At 40.3% G+C, this 5,525-nt stretch overlaps 1 pseudogene; it reads right to left on the bottom strand.

Moving 5' to 3' along the window:
• Positions 1 to 1,847: 1,847 nt before the first annotated feature.
• On the bottom strand, positions 1,848 to 4,907 carry LOC143667377 (RNA-binding protein 4B pseudogene; annotated as a pseudogene).
• Positions 4,908 to 5,525: the final 618 nt, after the last annotated feature.

Below are 5,525 nucleotides of genomic sequence, written 5' to 3'. Positions count from 1 at the left end.
CCTGTGTCAAAGGCTTGGGCATCACTATTAAAGAACTTTTTGCTGGAAAGCCCATGCTGTCACACCTCCTAGCTTGGGTTCTGCTGCTGAGGCTGATAATGCATGGAAGCACATAGATTATCTGAAAAGGGTCCTGGATATATTCAACACTTCTTGTGATAGCAATATATTATGTATTCTTTACACTTGTTCAGTTATTCTTTTTTAAGGAATGGCAAGATATGCCTATTGATGGCAATGTTACATTGAGTGGTTGCCTTACCATCACTGTAGGGATATTTTTATTGCATGCCTTTAAAGATAGTGGTTTTAGTGTGGCAAGTCTGCCCTTGTCTTCTTTTTGAAAAGAGGAGAAAGCAATGAATGGCAATTTAATATGTGTGAAATTCTTAATAATGAAGAAAGCTTAACCTGTGGCATTGAACAACATACTGGTGAAAATATCTCCCAAAGAAATGGAAATCTGACAGCTTTTTAAAAAAGAAAAAATTAAAAATTTAAACTATAGTTCTGCTATGAAGTGAATTTGAATATCAGAATGTGTCTGAAAAAGTATTGTCCTCAAATAAGTTTCTCTAAAGACAATCTTTTTAAGACTTCTCTAATTGGGACCAAGATATAACTTTTCTTACACTTAAACGATGGTAGCTCACTGAAATTACCTCAGTAGGCGGCCAATTTCTATTTCTATTAACACTGTATTCTTTTAACTTAAATGTTGTATCCATTACCCAAAACTAAATACACTAAAGACAATTTTAAGTCTATAAAATGCTTTATTTTTTCATTGGTGATAAAAATCTGAAATGTGTATTTGTCACTTTCCCTGTCAATCCCTGACCATTTTAAAGCTTTTTGATTAAAAAAAATGATCAAAAATATATTGTGGTTTACCTTGCCAATAAAACAAACAAAAACCCAATAGTTCGAGAGGATATAGAATTCTAGGATCACAATTTTTTGCCTTTGGTACTTTGCCTTTCAGAAAATGCAGTGGTTAAACTTTTATCTATTGCCTTCTAACGTTCAGGATTGCAGGGCAGCACTCCAATGACAGATTTCTTTTTCCTTTTTTAAAAATCACTGTACTATTTATCTAAATGCTTTTATTTCACTATTTTATTTTTATACTTGGTATTTAGAAAAATCCTCAAATTATGTCCAAATGCAGACCTTTTTCCCATTAATCCTGACCATTATTCAGGGATTCCTTGACTTTTTTCTTTTATGGTTTTTGTTTCTGTCTTTTTTATCCAAATTATAGAGAATTTTCTTGATAAAGTCTTTTAATTTGCTAATTTGATTATGCTATTCAATTTTCCTTTTTTTAATAATACTTTATATTTCCAAATTTTCTTTTGCTTCTATGAATACACTGTTTTGTAATACCCTGCTTTTGCTTATATCCTTGTCTTATCCTCTTAAATCTCACTACAGTAACTGTTGGGGTCACAAGGCATCACTTGTTCTGAGTCTTCAGGGGGTTGTTTCTCTTTCCCACTGACGAGTTTCGCCAGTGTGTCTTGGTATTTTTCTCAGAAGTAAGATCAAAATAACTCAATGCCAGTAGCCAAGAGTGAACTTCAGGAACAATTCCCCAAGCTAATGAATAGTGAGAACAAAGGAGAAGAAAATTCTATGTTATTTGGTCATTGACTTACCTAACTGACTTCAGTTTCAGAAAGTTGAGGTGAACATATCCCCCAAATTATAGCATGTTATGATATTCAGTCTATGCAAAAACCTCTTTTTGTGTGTTGCTTTAGTTATTTATTTTCTCCTTTCATTCCCAGCCCCTACTCCACCTACACCGCCCCGCCTCCCCATAGACAATCATTCTAATCTGCTTGATACGTTCTTTAATTTGTGTATATCTTTTTAAAGCACATTATTTTGTGTGGTGGAGAGTTCTTCATTTGCATACATAGTTTCTGACTTTTTTACCCACTTCCACGTTTTTGAGATCAACATGAACAGATCTAAACGAACAGCTGGATGTGTATGAACATCTCGACTGGACATCTACACTGCTGCATTCCATGGTGTGTGGCCACTATACTGTACTCATTACTTTGCAGATGGACTCCAGGTGCCTTCAATTTCCCACTACGGCAACAAGCTTGGGCCGGGCTAAGACAAATATGAGATTTATCATCATTCCTCTTTGACAGCTCAGAGATTTTTTTTAAGTGTCAGAAATGTTTGTCAAAAAATTAAAATTTAAAAAGTAGGAGGAATGAAGTTAAAACAAGGCTAAATGTCAGCTAATGCTGTACCATGATCACAGGTCAGACATAAACAAAAACAAACAATAACAAAAACCCACCAAAATCCCAATGGTCCTAGCAATTTTGGAAGATTAGCTTCAATGTTAAAGGTCCAGAGCTAACAGGGAAGAGTAATATCTTGCTTTCCACTACATGATCATTTTAAATTAAATTAAGATAGAAAATATAGTAGGTCGCAAATTCCTTTGTTTACTGAAACGTGAAGCAATGGCAACATTCTGACAAAGGGGACTGCATGGAGCAAATTCTCATATATGACCACAGCCCAAGGGTTCAGTCCGTGATTATCCTACCTCCAGTTTTTAAAACGCTGACTACCACACTCGGTCCACATATTGCTCCTGCTCATACAGGGCCATGTCATACAGAGAATTCCATGCAGCTGCTGAAGCCTGAGACAGCTCACTCTCTGGCCCATAACCATAACCATCTCCAACCGTGGGGAGCACAGCCATAGTGCGACATGGGGGCTCCTGTCCCTTCCCTAATAGGAGGAACCGGTGGCAGTGGCAGCAGCCATAGCAAATGAGGTGGCAGCAGCACCCAAGTCTAGCAACAGGCGTCTGTCGTAGGGATCAATAGAAGTGGAGTTGAGGTGCCTGGTCACAGCTGTGTTCTGGACTTGAGGCAGATGGGACATGGTTTGCTCCACATAGATTTATGGGGAAGCTGCCACTGCCACTGTCACTGCCTCAATAGCAGACCCGGTATTGCTTGTAGTAGTCGAGTGCTTCATATGCATCATAGTAATACATGGATTCCCCTTAGTCCATGGTGTGAAGTGTGCAGACTGCTCCATACTGTTCATTATACCACTCTTTAAATTCTGCCACACAACCCATACGATCTACTAGACACTCTTTTGACCAGTGCCCCTCTTTTCCCTACTGACACCAGCCACTCTGGTCTCCCACCCAAGGGGCAGTCCAAAGTTGGCTGGTAGACAACTGCATGTGCATTCTTTTGTGCTGAAAATCAGGGTTGTCAAGGCCTCTGATGGGCTCCCCTGCATCCTCTGCTTATTCCATGTGCACAAAGGCATACTCTTTCATGATGTCACATTTGATGACTGGACCATACTCCTCAAACTTGGCCCACAGCTCTTGGTTGGTACAAGTGGGACTGATATTGCCCACATGTAACTTGGTCAAAGCGTTGCTCTTATTCTTGCTGGCTTCCACATTAATGTTCACCCCCACAGCTTGTAGTGGTGAAGATTGCATATGGCATCTTCAGCTACTGTCTTGTCCTCTATGTGCACAAAACCGTAGTTCTTAATGATGTCACATTCCAGGACCTTCATACTGCTCGAAGAGTGAGCAGATCTCCTGTTCTGTGGCCTCCCAGGGCAGGTTTCTGATGAATAGCTTCACCATCCTGACAACAGTCTCCGGGTGGTGGCTACCATTCCCGCGTCAGAGAGAACCCTATAAAATGGCCTCAGAGATCTGTTTTCAGAGCAGTGAGGGTCAAGGTTTAGCTGAGGCTACAGGCAGATTTATATCTCCCCTCAAGTTTTGCCCTGTCAGCCCAAAGACAGTTGAGGCAACATACTCCCTCCATTGGCTGTCTGGCAGGTGCTGATATTATCAACCTCGTTTCTTTCCTGTTTTTTTTTATAACTATGAGTTACTCATAATCACCTCTCCATTTGGCTACCTGGCAAGTGCTGATCCTAGCAGGAGTCTCCCCTTTCTACCCCTAGCACTTGGGAGTTCAGACTCCAGCCACACTGTTGAGTCCCCCTCCATAGAACCTCCTTCTATGGTTCGAAACTCAGGACTTGTATCTCTGATTTTTCTTTACCCACTGGTCCTTGTTTATATAACTTGGCTTACAGATGATGGACAAGATAGGTAGGTAGGTGGACAGATAGACAGATAGATAGGTAGACAGGTAGGTAGGTAGATACACAGAGATGCTAAAGGGCTTAGGGAGATTATAGGTGGGGGGGGATCCTTTTGCCACTATACTGGCAGTATCTTCTAAAAGCAATGAGTTACAATGGGCCACTCCCTCCTCCTACACTGAGTGCTCTTGACAATTCTCGAGGTTTCAGGTATGTTGGAGGTATACCACTCTTATTTCAAATAGTGGTTAAGAGTTTTTCCTTTTAAGCTAAGACATTCCAATGGGATGTTGGAAGAATCAGATCCATGGCTTTAAATTGTCCTCATGGTCTGTGAAACCCCTTTCTCCAGTTTATTTCTTGTTGTCCTATCAGAGGATAAAACCTAAATCACAAGAATAAAATGACACTAGTGGTCTTCCCTGCTACCAAAGGAAAACTATTGATGGCTATATTGCTCATTTCTGATAGACTTGAGCAAAGTAGAAAAAATACAAATATTTCTCTGTGAATAGAGGGGTCAATTAAGGTTATTCGATTAATATCTATACCCCACTTGACTGTAAATTCCATTAAGGTGAAGAACATGTCAGTTTTATTCAATAATGTATCCCCAGTGTTTAGCAAGCTGTGGATGACATATAGGCATTCAATAAATACTTGTGATGTGGCAAAAATTGGGCAGCCAGGTGCAATCCACAAAGAGTAAGGGTTCAACTGGACCTGTAGCTCCACGTTCTGATCCCAGGAACATGGAATCTGATTGTAGATCATTGCTTTCTAACAGTAGTCTTGTTTCCGCTGCCCTGCAGACCCTGGACAGCCAACCTAGAACCTGAGCCACCTGAGAAGACCAGGGAACAAAGAAGCATTTCTTAAGCAAACCTATAGGTGACGCAAGAACCAAAGGAGTGCATAAAATTGCAATTGTATGATCAGAGCTGTAAATCAGGGGTGTTTGGAAATATGGAGGCATTTGTTAGTAGGACGGGGATTGACCTGGTCAGGCAGTCAGGAAGGACTTTTCTGGTACTTGAGAAGAGATGGATATGGATTAACTAGGTAGTGAAGGGAGGGAAAAAATCCTCCCACTCTTTCCTTCTTCTTATTATCCCCCTCCTCTTTCTACTCTTCTCTGCCCCTTGCTAGAATTCTAGTATATGCCAAAATTAGTGCTAAATGAAGGAAATATTAATTCAGGCACAGGCTATGCTGTTAAAGCAAAGACCCAAAAAATGGTGGCTTAAATTAAATGATAGAGTTTTATTTTCTCTCATATAGCAAACAGTCCAGGGTTGCAGGACTGCCTCACACTGCCCAATATGAGGCGTTCATCTCTGGGTCCAAGGCAGATGCTCCAAGTATCGTCATTTCCCAGCCAGCTAGAA

The sequence above is a fragment of the Tamandua tetradactyla genome, chromosome 23 (genome assembly GCF_023851605.1).
Source record: "Tamandua tetradactyla isolate mTamTet1 chromosome 23, mTamTet1.pri, whole genome shotgun sequence".
Taxonomy (NCBI): Eukaryota; Metazoa; Chordata; class Mammalia; order Pilosa; family Myrmecophagidae; genus Tamandua; species Tamandua tetradactyla.
The sequence above is the reverse complement of the archived record's forward strand: the minus strand, read 5'-3'. Positions and strand labels throughout refer to the sequence as shown.